The sequence below is a fragment of the Lethenteron reissneri genome, chromosome 40 (genome assembly GCF_015708825.2).
Source record: "Lethenteron reissneri isolate LAM-NWPU_2019-01 chromosome 40, ASM1570882v1, whole genome shotgun sequence".
In the NCBI taxonomy this organism is placed as follows: domain Eukaryota; kingdom Metazoa; phylum Chordata; class Hyperoartia; order Petromyzontiformes; family Petromyzontidae; genus Lethenteron; species Lethenteron reissneri.
The window spans coordinates 12,126,514-12,141,762 of record NC_083818.1 but is presented as its reverse complement, the minus strand read 5'-3'; the positions used below and the strand labels follow the sequence as shown (position 1 = coordinate 12,141,762).

General features: G+C 52.2%; 1 protein-coding gene across 4 annotated transcripts in view; it reads left to right on the top strand.

The window, feature by feature from the left end:
* Positions 1-15,249, top strand: part of LOC133352316 (SPRY domain-containing SOCS box protein 4-like) — a 40,140-nt gene that overhangs the window by 670 nt on the left and 24,221 nt on the right. The window lies entirely within an intron of this gene.

The window sequence follows — 15,249 nt, the reverse complement described above, 5'->3', positions numbered from 1 at the left end:
TGTGTGCTGTGTGTACTGTGTGTGTGTGATATGTATTGTGTTATCCCAATAGGAGAGAGGAGTGTGGTGTGTGAGTGTGTACCGTGTGGTGTTTGAGTGTGTACCGTGTGGTGAATGTGTGCTGTGTGTACCGTGTGGTGTGTGTGCTGTGAATTGTGTTATCCCAATGGGAGAGAGGAGTGTGGTGTGTATGTGTACCGTGTTGTGTGAGTGATTGTGAGCTGAGTGTACCGTGTGGTGAGTGTGTACCGTGTGGTGAGTGTGGTGTGTGTGCTGTTATCCTAATGGGAGAGTGTATGGTGTGTGTGTGCTGTATTGTTTGTGCGATGTGGTTTGCGTTGTATAATAATGCGAGTACTGTTTGCGTGTGTGTAGTGTCTGTGCGTACTCGGTAAGTGTACTGCATTGTATGAAATGTGTAGGCATTGTAGAGTTAGTGTGGTGCCTGTGTTCTCGGTGTGTACACCGTATTGTGTATCTGATGTACAGTATAGAGTCTGTACTGTGTGCATTGTGTTGTGTGTGTACTGTTGTGTGTGTGTACTGTTGTGTGGGTGTACTGTTGCGTGTGTGTACTGTGTTGTGTGTGTACTGTTGTGTGGGTGTACTGTTGTGTGTGTGTACTGTGTTGTGTGTGTGTACTGTGTTGTGTGTGTACTGTGTTGTGTGTGTGTGGGTGTACTGTGTTGTGTGTGTGTGTACTGTGTTGTGTGTGTGTACTGTGTTGTGTGTGTGTGTACTGTGTTGTGTGTGTGTACTGTGTTGTGTGTGTGTGTACTGTGTTGTGTGTGTACTGTGTTGTGTGTGTACTGTGTTGTGTGTGTACTGTGTTGTGTGTGGTGTGTGTACTGTGTTGTGTGTGGTGTGTGTACTGTGTTGTGTGTGTACTGGGTTGTGTGTGTACTGTGTGGTGTGTGTACTGTGTTGTGTGTGTACTGGGTTGTGTGTGTACTGTGTTGTGTGTGTACTGTGTTGTTTGTGTGTGTGTACTGTGTTGTTTGTGTGTGTGTACTGTGTTGTTTGTGTGTGTGTACTGTGTTGTTTGTGTGTGTGTACTGTGTTGTGTGTGTACTGTGTGTGTACTGTGTGTTGTGTGTGTACTGTGTGTGTACTGTGTTGTGTGGTGTGTGTGTACTGTGTGTGTACTGTGTTGTGTGGTGTGTGTGTACTGTGTGTGTGATGTGTTACACACACACACTGTGCTGTGTGTAATGTTTACATGTCGGTGTACCGTGCGTACCAGCTGTGCGTGTGTGCTGTGTGCGCTACAACACATGTTGTGTACGTCATGTGTGTTTTGTGTACACTGTAGTATGTGTGTTCACTGTGTGTGTACAGCATGCAGTACATACTGTGCGTGTACCGTGTTGGGTGTATTGTGTACCGTACATCCCCATTAGTTTGAGTATCCTGTCCTGTATAGTGTGTGTGTTGTGTACAGTGTGTGTGTTATGTACAGTGTAAATCCATAGACTGCGGAGTGTCTACTGTCCGCGCTGGACACTGTAACGATTAATCGAGGGGGGCACAGCAACTGTACACTGTACCATCGTGTGGTGTACTGTACCCACGGTGTACTGTACCCCCGGTGTACTGTACAGTACGTACTGTATTCGTGTGTACTGTATTCGTGTGTACTGTATTCATGTGTGCTGCATTCCTGGTGTACTGTATTCGTGTGTACTGTATTCGCGGTGTACTGTATTCGTGGTGTGTCGTGTAAGCACGTGTACACGTGTGTACACATTCTCTACACATTGTATACTCTTGGTGCACCTAGCCTGGCACAGGCACTTAGCGAATGATTACTCGCTTCTGTCATTACGTGTCGACTGACGGTGCCGCGTTGGGAGGCCTTCATCCAAAAGTGAATAATAAAAAGGGTTGTGAATTATTAAGGGACGATATTGGTGTCATGTACCGCAGTGAGTACGAGAGAGAAGCTTATGTAATGCACGTTTTTATAATAGCGTGCTGCAGTCTACATCCTGCATTATTCACTGTCAGAATTGATCCTGTAGCAGCTGATTTAACATGTTTACAAGTGTGTTGTACTGTACACCTATGTGTACACAACGTGCACACTGCGTACGAGGGGAATGGTGTCCTGATTGCGTCTCTTGTTCATCACACACGTGGCGATTGCGATTGTAGCGCCCTCTCTACATTCAGTTGACTACAGACAGCATGCACACGCATCCTACAGGACATCTACGAGTCTATGGTATACGTCGTCATCATCATCATGGCTTTGCTTCACGAACGAAGATCTAGGAAGGACACCCACGTCTTCTGCAGGCACGCTGGTGGCTGACGAGGCCTATGCGGGACAGGCAGGTCCTGCCACAACAACTGCTGCAAGTGTAGGTCTGATCTGGGATGGGTGCCAAGGGATCACGGTTCTTCCTCCTTCTCCTTTTGTCCTCCATACGGGCCCTGCGGGTATCTTCGAAGAAGGAGGTGGCCTGGTGGACTGTGTGCCGCCAGGAGTTGCGATCGGCTGCTTGTGTTGCCCACTGACGGTGATCGATGCAGCAAGCAGTGAGGGACTTCTTCAGGGAGTCTTTGTATCGCTTTCGTGGTGCCCCTGTGTCGCGATGGCCAGAGGGCAGTTCCCCATGCAGCACAATCTTAGGCAAGCGGTGGTTCTCCATCCTGGCGATGTGCCCTGCCCAGCGAAGCTGTATCTTGAGGACCATGGCCTCGATGCTGGTGACCTCCAGTGTTGGCGACGAAGTCACTCCAGTGAAATATTGAAGATTGTGCGGAGGCAGCGCTGATGGAAACGCCCGAGGAGACTCAGGTGACGACGGTACTTGACCCAGGACTCAGCGCCATACAGGAGAGTGGTCAGCATGGTATACGTACGATGCACGCATCTACCACGTATGTTATACGTGCAAAGTACAATGCTGCATAATGTTTAACAATATTTCACTCGGCAAAGCCTTAACGAGTCTCAACACTCTCATTGGGAGGAGGGTCCTGCCTTGGGATGTTTGTCTCTGTGATATTGAATGAGTGGCAAAGAAGATTCGTGAGGACCCCCCTGCCCCCATATGAGAAGACGGTGCTCTAGTGGGGCCGCACAGATGGGTGCAAGAATCCCACCCGCTGTGCTGACGTCTTCCCGGCCACCTCACTGCAAGTGGCAGTGGGGTTTTGTTTTTCAGTTTCACGGCCCACGGTTGGGACCTCTTCGTTATTCACCAGCGCCGTTCCTTAAAGCTGCCACCACCACGCCTGCTGATGTGCACCCAGTGAACATGGAAGGTTGGGCCAACGTTGGTCCCACGTTTTCAACCATATGCTAACGTAGACCCAACGTAGCCTGTTTACTGGGGAGAAATCAGAAACTAATGCAAAATTAGCATTTGTGGTGGGGGATACATTCATGTAAAATATCTAAGTTGTGTGTGTACGTGTATACGTGGACTATTTAACGTTGTTGCCATTCAGTATTTAACACACAGTGCGTTTACACTTTTGTAAATCCACTTCACATCACACCGGCCGTGGGGGTGACCGAACCATACTTCGCTACTCTGGTCAATGCCAGTTGGTGTAGGCGGGCAGCGTGGACGTGGGGAGCGCCACTCTGTGTCAGCGTGTCATCACGAGCTGCTTGCTCTGCACACACGTGTGCGTGCACACACCTGTGCAGCGTATGTATGAGGATGTGCCAGCACACATGCAAATGGTGCTTAGTTCAAACGTGCACACACCTCTGAACGTTATGGTCAATGCAACGCAGGACTCTCCTGAAGAACCTTGCCACTGGGGTTTTCCCTGTGCACTCAAGGAACTGATCACATCGTACACTGCACAACAAAAACACAAATCTCCCGTGCATCGTACATAGACTCTTGGGACAAATGCTGTTAGCGAGCGCCACGTCTGGCTAAGTTTGTTTCTACAGTATTGACGTGTGCGCACACAGCACCGGGTACTCATGAGGCTGAGCCGACCTTAGGGAAGCCCAGTACCGGTTTATATATCGTTCACCGTGGATGTTAACCACTGCTGGGAGTTTGACTTGGGTTGCCGCGTTTCGCCCATCACTCCCCCACACACTGCACACACCTTTCACACACACAGACCCCCGTTAACCTTACAGGCGTCAAGCTAGTGCTGATAGTGAGCACCTCGTGAGGCCGACAAGGAACAAAAAAGGGCCACCATTTGTTTTCCAGTGCTGATGTTCACATGCACCGCACGAGGTGCTCATTCATAAGGAGTCAATCTCGTGGGACCCAAAGTCAGATTCAAATACATCTTGCCACAGATGTTGACCGTGGCCAGAGATCTAACTCAGGGAATTAGGATCATAGTAGTGCACAATCTGCCACGCTTCTCCCCATTTATACAAATATGGAATAACAAAGATCCTTCTTATAACCTATACACTGTTGAGACAAGAATGTCATCAGTGTTACCTACGATAGAAAGCCGGACTATTTAGCCCCACAAAAAATAGATCCATGAAAAGACCAAATCAAGATTCGCCCTACTGGTGTGCTGCAAACTGCCGCCTTCTCACCGATCTACTCAGTGGCAGAGTCACTGCGCTCCAGCCAGGTGCGGGAGCTCGTACACAAAGCTGCCAGACGCACAGTCAAATAACGCAGTGCGCATCATAACCGGAACACTGAAACTGACACCAACTCCCTGGCTCTCTGTTCTGGCGAACATTCTACCAGAAAATATCTGCGGACACAAGCACACTGCAAGGGAGTTTAAAGTTTTCTTGCCAACAACAACCTACCCGTCAACCAAGACCTCAATGGTGTACCTCGCCGTCGACTAATCACACCGATCTCCCTTCTGGGATCGCGCTGTGATCATCCTAGAGTTTCACCCAGATCCAGACGAATGCTGCTGGCCAACAGAATGGAACAACGTGGACGTCCAGAATAAACATCTCATTCGATACCAAACCGTGGCACCTCCTGGCTTTGACATTCCTCAAAGGACACTGGTGGTGGAATCATCAACCACATCAGAACATCAACAAGCCAATGTACACATCTCCTTTACACATGAAAAGATAAATGCAACCCACTGTGACTGTGGGCAATGCAGCCCAGACTGTGGACCATATAGTCGTCTGCGCGCCTTCACTAGAGGAATAGCAAGACTACACGAACTCTCTTGTGGCTAGCAGACCTCAACATTGGCATTTAGCTCCTGAGCATATTGCCATCATGTGCAAGAAGATAATAAAACCCATTATGTCATAATTGTCCCAGGGGTCCACACGACAAACACATTTGCATGCAGGCACACACACGTGTGTACATGCAGAGACGCATGCATAATGCAAATTATTTGTCCAAGGAAGCATAACTGGGTTTCCAGACTCTCTTCAGGAGGACGCTGCTCCTACATTTGGATGCTTGGCCAATTTCCATTCCAGCAATGAGTGTTTATCTTCATATGGGAGGAAACCAGAAAACAATCCCACCATGCTATCTCCTGGCCTCTTCACAACCTCACACCTGCACCGCCTGGGCAAGCCTCGACCGGGTTGCACCCCGCAGACTTTCCGTAAATCTGGTCGGATCGGGCTCGTTCAGAGTCGTTTGGTTGCAGTCCTCTTGATTGAGCGAGACCCATCAACAGCTCGCCCATAGCACTGCTGTCACCCTCTTCATTATCCAGAGTTACCGGACTCCTACACCGAACCCCGATGAACTCTCAGACCGCAGCGTTGGGGGGAGCGAGCACATGTGGAGTCGGCGGTGTCGCGGTCGTTATAAATTCTCACCTCGGGCCAAAATGATGGCACGTGGCTGTGAAAAGCTGGACATGCTATTGCCATGGCGTGGGTCATTGCCAACTCCCACGCGGTGGCTGTTGATTGCGTTTCGGGTGACCACGGGCATGGCGTGATGCCCGGGAGGCCCGGAGCTGGCTGCGATGAGCCCCAGCGCCAATCTGAGAACCTGCAGTCGTACGTCATGGGGCGAGATCCGCCTGTCTCGGATGTGTGCACCAACTTCTGTGGCAACGTTTATTTTTGATGTTTTTCAAGGTCTACACCGAACCACGGTTTGTTGTTGTGAGACATACGGACGCCTTGAGGGATTCCTTACGTGACTTTACCGAAAGACCCAAGAATATAAACTTTACATAACTCAACATGCGGGTGGAATGGTGGCATAGTGGTTAATGCACTGCGCAATGACCTCGGCAACCTGAGTTCGATACCTGGCCATGACTAACATCAGTGGCGAGCAAAATCTGAATCGGTCCTGGTCTCCCCACCTAACCATACCGCACTGACCACCCATGATCCACACAGCGTCAGGAGGCTGTCATCCAGCAGTGGGGTGACAAGGGGCTGCGCGTGTGAGTACTGTACACGAATGAGAGGAAGGAGACGTTGCTATTCGTGTAAGTGGTGGCAATCCTCCTGCACCTAATCGGGGACTTATCGACCGACGGAGCGAGATCACAGCGTCGACGGCACTGCAGCTCGCGTGGCCGAGGCTGCCCTCCTCCTCTTGGTTGCTCCTCTCGCCCGCTCGGCCGGTCGATCGATCACGAAATGGGTGTTTGCCGCACCGCGCCGATACATAATTCATGCGCGGACACAAATCACGCCGTGTAAGGCCCTCCCGGCAAGCGTCCCACATGGAGGGCGTGCGCGCGTGTGCGCGCGTGCGCGCGTTTCCCCCCACCGACACTGAAATACGCGTGCGTGCCTGATAAATATATTTATACGATGCAGATCGATGAAGCAAGGGGAAGTGCATTGGCATTGGTGCGGGGGAAAGCACGCGGGTGATGATGGCATTAACCCTGGGTGGAAATTGCCGCTCTAAATTAGGGCCGTGCACTAAAGATGAAAAAGCAGTTGATAATAGTCGTAGTGAGAGTAGCAGTAAAGATGTTCCAGCGAGGAGCGGAAGGTCACGGCAGAAGCAAATATCGCGCTCCGAGCGCCCTGAGCGCGCCCGCTCGTCGAGACGCCGTCGACTGCGCTCCATCCCCACGCGCAGCCATGCCGCAGGCAGCCGCTGCAGAGTCGCTCCTCGCTGTGGCCCTGCGCTGCGGCGGGGGCGACCGTCGTGGGCTGAGAGCTTTGCGGGCGCTCCGGAGCGGTGGAGGTTGTTGCTGCGTTGCTGCCGTTGGGCGAGACGGACCTCTAGGGCAGGGGTGGGAGACCTGTAACGGCCTCCGTTATGCCCTGTCGGTAGAGCCGCATGCGGTGCATTAAAGAGCCACGTGCGGCTTGGAAGATACCAGTTGGCCACCGCTGACGAGAGGGTTGACTTTCGGTGCCGTTGAGCAAAAATGGAGGAGTTTTGCGGCAGTGGGACACTGCTGCTGATGCTGTTGCTGAGAGAGCTGCTACACACAAATCTCGAAGTGGCTTCCAAACGAGTATTGAGGCAGCACTCATTTCCTGTGCGCAGCCACGTTCCTCTCAATAGCACAATGTGATGTTTACTTCACCACTAAGTGGTATCTATTTTATCGAACCCAGAGGGAGGGATGATGGGGCTGAGTCAACCCCCAACCAGTATTTGAACTTATAACCTTAAGTTGTGAGCCGCTTGCTCCACCGCTGAGCCACCAGGCCGGTGATTCTAAACTCTCAACTATTTTTATCTTACCAGGTAAGACCCACTGAGCTATTTTGCTCTTTTTCATAAGCAACCTGGCCACAAATAATAGCTGAACGAAATGGCTTATCATGTGGACATTTATAGCAGCCAACTACTCTCAACACGTGTTCTAAATGTGGAGGGAAAAATCGAAGGAACCGGAGCAATATCCATGCGACCACGGGGAGAACACGGAAACTCTAAATATACAGGCATCAGAATCGGGATCGAACCCACGACCTCCTGCATACCAGGCGAGGTAGTTAACATCTTGTCACTGTGGCGCTTAATCCCATTGAATGAGTGGCACGGCTACTCGCAACCACAGCAAGCCACTCTGTACCACACCCCATCCCACGGTCGCCTCCCCCGGCCCCGTGCGGCCAAGCCCATCACACTGGTCGCTCGAGCGAGCGAGCAAGTTGGTTGCACAGGGCAACACGTCAGGACGAATCCCATCTCCTGCTCGGCTCAGCCACGCAGCTGAGCTCGCATGAAAATAGCGTGTGGGTTTACGTGCTTTGCTCTCTCGCCCCATGGCCTCACCCCTCCCCAGCTCCTCCTTCACCCTGTCTGTTCATACGTTAAATCGTGCTGCTCTTTGGACGCTGTATTTCGGACCCTTGTGTGTTTTATTTTGTTGCCTTCATTTCTAGAACCGTTTCGTTGAGTGGTGAGTAATTGGATTATCAGGTGTATGGGCTCGTATCGCTCACTCACTCACTTCCTCTTCGACTCTTGCGTTTGTTCAGGTACGCCCGAGGCGCCCCAATCAGAAATCTTTGTGTGTCACCACCTGCCAACATGGCCCCCCGTTCACACAGGAGGTGCACCCCAGTCGCAGCGCAGTGCTGCGAGCGTGTGAGCGTTGCATCCCGACAAGATCTCGATGTAAATGTGTGTGGTTCAGAGGTCAGGCCACTGAACTGGCACCGCTGAGATCCTGGGTTACAATCCAGGTTTCAGTCGCCTTTTGAGATTTAACCGTTTTTTAAAGTGCGACGAGTCGATGGTATAAAGCCTGTCACCCAATTACTGCACAACAAACTCTCGTGTTCAAATTGGGGTTTTCACTTAATTCGGTTACATCTCCAGCTCTGTGAATGGAAATATCGGTTTGACTGGCATGAGACAAACACCTCTATGGCAAGGAACATGGGCATTTGTCTGCGCCCTCCATCTTATTGGATGGTGACTACTCCATCTTTGTCAACCAGCGTGTTGGGGTGCGTCCGTTGATAGATGAGCAGCCCGATCCTCGTACGGCAGATCCTTGAAGTGAGGTCTCGGATGTAGTTCTGCGACGTTCGTTTCTGCGGGCCGTTCTCTCGCCTGGGGCAATGCACGAATAAGTCATTGAAAGCCAAGGATTGCTCGCAAATTGCTGCACGAATTCTGTGTGCACCGTAAACCGGACTTTATTATCGTTGTTGTTAGTGGTGGTTGTGGTGGTAGCCTGCAACACCATCGGACGTCTTTTTTGGATTTGTGATGCATTCGCTGAATATTCGCGTGCGGTCGCTCCCAGGCCTTGAGCTTCCAAGTCATCTTTCTCCCTCCTCGCCTTCCTCCGACAGCCCCCCCCCCACCGCTCCCCACCGCTCCTCACCCCACCCACGGAGCGCCTCTTGAGTGGCTTCCCCTAAGTGCACTTGCACGTACCCTCCCATGTTCGGTCTCCACCTTGGCATGCACCCCTCCCGCACACTTCTATAAATGATGCAATATGCATTAAATATACAAGCTTCGCGAGCACACACTATATAATGTTTATCTGATAGAGAAATGTTTTTCTGTTTCCATTGACCTTGCAGCACGCGAAATTCGTTCGGCATCATTGTCATTGTGCCTTTGAAAGCCGGTGCATGTGGCGTGTGCCAGGCGTGCCAGGCAGACTCGGGGAAACACCGTGGGTGCTCGCAAGGGAATGCGGCGCTCAGAAAGCGTCTTAGATGCGACGAGGAAGAGGCGGTTGCAGGGTGTGTGGCACATGTCAGAATCAGAATCTATATTTATACTGCAGGAGGAATCCGATGAGCTATAAAGCTCTTTATCAAAGATGTCCAATAGTGGCACGGGGTCAGAACGTTACAACAACAAACAGTACAAACTACACGATAAGAGTGCAAAGTATAGGGAAGGTAAACGCATCACTACAAAAAGGTGGATACGGTAAGCAACTTGGAGGTTGGGATTAGAACATGGCTGTAGAGCGCTGCGAGGTGCCACCGGGAATAGGAGATTGCGATGGGTGGGACGTGCGGTGTGCGTGGTGTGTACGGTGTGCGTGGTGTGTGCATGGTGTGTGCGTGGTGTGTGCGGTGTGTGTGGTGTGCGTGGTGTGTGTGGTGTGCGCGGTGTGTGTGGTGTACGTGGTGTGTACGGTGTGCGTGGTGTGTGCGTGGTGTGTGCGTGGTATGTGCGGTGTGTGCGGTGTGCGTGGTGTGCGTGGTGTGCGTGGTGTGCGTTGTGTGTGCAGTGAGTGCAGTGTGCGCGGTGGAGGAGGGTCGGGTGGGTTACCGAGAGGAGCCCTGCAGTGGCAGCGCCCACCGGTGTGCGAGCATGGCGGGGGTGAGACGTGAAGCCGCACGGGGTGGTGGGGGTGGTGGAAGTGTGGAAGGACGTGCCGAGTTTGTAATGAAATAAAAAACCTGCAGCCAATTTGCGGTGGCAAAGAGTGCAAGAGCAAACCTTTTAATGGTGGGTGTCAACTGCACCGGCTACAGAATGGAGCAAAAGGAAGAAAGCCATGCCGAACAGCGGTGACATCAAGGGCATTGGCTGTCAATGACCTCTCGTGGGATATTATTGCCCACAGCGTGCAGAATTTGCTCATCATTGTTACTGTTATTGTGCTGCGGTAATCCATGGCGCTTTGTCAAACCACGGCGGGATGAAGGGTTTGTTTGACCTGTACGTCACCACGGTGGTCGGTGTGCGGATTGAATGTGGGGTGAGGCCGTGGACCGGTTCAGTTATCGCTCGCCACTGATGTTAGCCGTGGCCAGGAAAAACACATCCAGCTGGCTGGGTTCAAAGTGCAGTGGCCTAATCACTGTACCGCCGTTTTATAATGATACAACGTTCCACTAATCACGAATATTGATTTACGTTTGCACGTGTAACAGCCTGCGTACTAGAAATGGGGGCCATCATTATGAAGGAAAGGATCCGTGTCTCGCCACCACAAAGTGGTGTTGGTGGCACCGAGCCAGGGCTGGAAATTCCACGTTCGTGCGGTGAGAGCCATTCTCTCTCGAGGGAACAACGCAGGCGCGGAGCGCGCTAACCACTGCGCCACCCCCGCTGCACGGCGGTGCAGCAGCGCGCAGTGCCGGGTCGCGTCTAGTGAAGGATTGTGGGAGCTGCGCAGCAGGAACCCCCCTCCTGGCTCATCGTCTCCTTCTTCCCTGGCGTGGAGCGCTCCGTGCTGCCTCGCTGTCCCCACAGCCGCAGGGCTCACGGGGACGCTGGGGGCCCTGGGCGGGGGGGAGAGGGGGGGTACGAGTTGCCACCGTGGGTGCGAATTGCGATTCGCGGCGTTTTTCTGAACACAAACCGCGGGCGTCGACAATCGCGGATAAATCACCGCGCCGAGAGCCGTGGTGACGTCCCGCGGCGAGGAACCCCGCGAGTACCCGCACATTAGCAGCTCTGATGCGCTGCGTGGTGTAAAATCACCACCCCATTAGTCATCTTCCTTCGTGGCTTATCGACTTCTCGTTAATGGAGAAAAAAAAGGCGAAATGAACATTTTGGCCGTCGGCGATGATTAGAATTCATGAACTGTTAAAAAAAATAAACGTTCAATGACCAAAGCATTCCGAATGCTTCCGATCTTGGCAGATCTCGCAGGCTGAGCTAGGGGTTGAGTCCGCATAGTGCTTGGATCGCTGACCACCGTATGCATAAAACAGGTGTTATAGGCTGTGGTGTGGCTGCGTTGTGTATTGTATTGTACTGTGCCCACCTTTCACTGATGCCCACTGACCAGCGTGGTGAAGTACGGTCAAATAGAACCACCATGACTGGCATGGCACGGAGAGGCCTTCATCCAGCAGTGGATCGACAGAATTGCTGTACGTGTGCATGCCCCCATGCCGTGAGTGGAAACCCGAGCGGGGAAGCAATACAATCCATCCATCATCCATCCCTGCGGGGTCAATAATAACGGTAGACAGGCAACACACTGGCGGTGTCATTGGTCGACCCATTCCGTCCTGGGAATGTGGAATGTTCTCCGCCGCCTCAGGGCCCCATCGTAGTCGGAGCGGAGAGACTGCGCCGGTGCCTCGAGACTTCTTCTCGGGGTTCCTCTCTGGCGGGCGGCATGGCTCCTTTGTGATTCCCGTCGCTGCAATCGACTCGCGACACTCGAGAGCCCGCAGACAACACCGAGTGTCCAGCTGTTCAGGCTCGGTGCCCAGACCCCCTCCCTGCGAGTCTTTCACTTGGGGTACAATAATTACACAATCCCTCGACGAATACTGTTGGGGGGGCAAGGGCTGTTCGCAAGTAGCACCTACGAAGGCCGTAACGGTGGGTGGCCTGCACCACTCCCGGCCACCATTGTCTCCACGGTTGGAGACGTTTCCACGCCGCCGCACCAGTTACTTATTTGAGGCCGAACTTCGGGGAGGCCCAGCACTGGTTTAGATGATCGTCTCACCGCTGTTGGCCAGGATCGAACTCGGGAAAGCCGAGTTCGTAGCGGAGTGCACGGACTGCTGCGCTACCGTTCCCGACTGCTCGAGGCCGTGTGAGGACACGACAAAGCACCAGGGAGCTCTGGAACGTAGAGTACAGTGAATCATTGATTGAGACAAATCCTCTTTTCGTCTGCGAATTAGAGTGTAACAGACTGTCAGAGTACCATTTCAGCGCATCACCCTGTGGGCGTTATTCTGTTTTTCACTTGCAATTGTTGAATCTCGTAATCGTATCAGTAGTGAACTTTATGTAGGAGAAGAGTCTCACCTTGTATGAAGACTCAGGAGGGCCCAATTCCATGAAGGAGTGCCAGACACGTGAGGCAGTGGAGTGCGCAGAGAAAACACAAACACAAGACCAGATCACTCGCCTTGTGTAGTTATCCATCGCTGAATGGCCTTCTTTTGGCCACCTTGCATGCAAACTCGGATTTAAGCAGGACAACTCTTTCCTGGCTTTGACATGTTGAGTATCATCAGCAGTGGTGCCTATGAAACAATCTCTGCCCTGTCCCCAGGTGTTCGGTGTTCGTGGCAAGAATCCTCAACACCTTAGCACCCGATGCAAATATTTGCCAAGCGATCTACTGTACCAGAAGAGGGTGGTGGGCAGTGGCGACGCTGTGGTTAGCGCACTACGCAACGAACCCAGCCCCGGTTAAGTGGCGAGCAACATCTGAACTGGTCCTGGGGTCACGCTTCAACGTGCGCTGACCAGCCTGGTGAAGTATGGTCAAGCAACCCCCAAGACAGACATGGTGTGGGCAGGCCTTCATCCAGCAGTGGATCGATGAAGGGCTGTTAAAATATCTTTATGCTCGAAGAGGTGTTCACAACGGTGCAGTGGTTGACAAGAAGTTGATGGCCTCAAGTGCAATGTTACGATTTGTATTGCCCTCAATCAGCTGTGGTAGCAGACGCTGTAATAGTTAATAGGTTTTGTTATCGCAGCACGTGGTTGTTCTCTTGAGTAATGGAACGCGGCTTTAGCCAAAGAGGGCTTTGAGGCAGCTCCTGTCGAGGGTCCGGGGTGACAACAGGAGTGCCACTTTGTGTGGATGTATATCGTCCTTGGCCTCTGGATAGACTCTCCCTGAGCATAAGAATGTGCGGTTTCCACCACTGGGTCGTGGCTGTAAGCAGAAGTTGAGCACCGATGCCTCAATGCTCATTTGAGCAGGAAATCACGCTGACGTTAACCTGTCTAAAATCTTACAGCATGGTGCAATATTTCAGCCACTTAATTTAACACTCGGGATTCTTTGTTGCAGGCAAAATCGATTTTTGGGTCGGATCGTAGCGCGAGTAAAATGCCAAGGTTGTGTCGTGCACCCTCCTCCACCCGACACAGGCAGGTCAAAGAAAAAACGTGGTCATGTGAACAAACGCGGCCAATGTATCATTCATTGAGCACAGTGGCGTGCGGGAGAGTGATCCGCACGCGCTATCAAATCGAGTACGGAGCAGCGCCGGCCCTGACACGCAGCGTCACCCTGTGCTTCCGACGCAGTTGCGTTCAGTGGCTTTATGAGTGGTCCAAGTGGTGCGTTTCTTTACTGGCAGTGAACCCTGATCGATGAGATTGTAAGCGAGAGGGGAGTGAAGATCGGCGTAGAGAAGTTATTTGCTGACTGCCGCAACGTTATTTAGAAGTTAACGGAGAGAATGACCTAAACTTGTACTGCACAGAGTGATAATAAAAATGAGTTTTAGATTTTACAGCCCTTTGCCAAGGCCTTAATGGATGGACGTCCCCTGATGCCATCTCAGTTTTGTGGGGGTTGTATGACCATACTTAACCCCGCTGGTCAGTGCGGGTTGGCGACGGGGAGGAGACCCTAGGAACGGTTCAGATATCGCGCGTCACCGACATTAGCCGCGGCTGGGAACTGAACTCGGTCTTGCCGGGTTCACGCCACGGTGCGCCGACCACCGCGTCGCAGCCTCCCCCCTCGTGCCGTGAGTCATTTATAACGCTCCGCTCGTCGATGTTCAGTCACGCGCTCACAGCGCCAGGGGTCATGCACGCACGGTGCGTTTCGTCAGTCTTCGAGAACGTTTAGGGTTAGGTTTAAAATGCTCGTCCTGTGGTGCCTGGATATGTGTAATTTTTACACCCGTTGCCGGGCTGCGAGCGGGGACGAGTGTCACCACCGCAGTTTTACTCTGACCGTGCCCTCGGCGTCGCGACACGGAGGATCCGAGTGGATCTCGCGCGCAGCGGTGCGACGCTGCTCGTTGAGGGGAATGGAAGCGGCTATCGCGGAGCGCCGACCCTGAGCGATGTCTCGGCTCCGTGATCCGGTCGCGTGGGTCTCACGTAAAGGGTCAAGGCCATTCTCATCACTGCTCACCCCCACTCATCTTCGCTCATCCAGCCTGGGTCAGGCAGGGTTCAGGGCTGCGGATGCCTGCTCGTTGCGCTGCGACCTCGTGGGGAAATCGGTAAAACACCATGACATCCGTACGAGCCTAATCTCAGCCAATGTCACCGCCCCGCTCCCAATATTGACATGAAATGCCACGACACCACCTCTCATCGCTGACATGTTGACCTTTTTATTACACATTTGTTTATCTTCGCGGTGACATTTTTCAGATGAAGTCTCACCTCCCTGGAAGCGAAATAAAAAAAAGATGTAGCAAATGCATTGGCAGTGGAGCATCAACACCAAAGAGCACCCCAGTGCACTGTGTTACAACGGAAAACTACGCAGGAGGCTGACGTTCTTCACAACAGATATCAGGCAGTGGTAATGATGAATATGTCCCGTTTTAACCAGAATGTACATCCAACTATTTTATGATTTAACAGATATTTGACACTTTAAACAAGTGTCTCACTTTTCACAGACCATCGGTGCGAGGTGGCCATAATGTGGCAGGACAATGGATTCTTGAATCGACCTGTGCTGCGACTCGTGTGT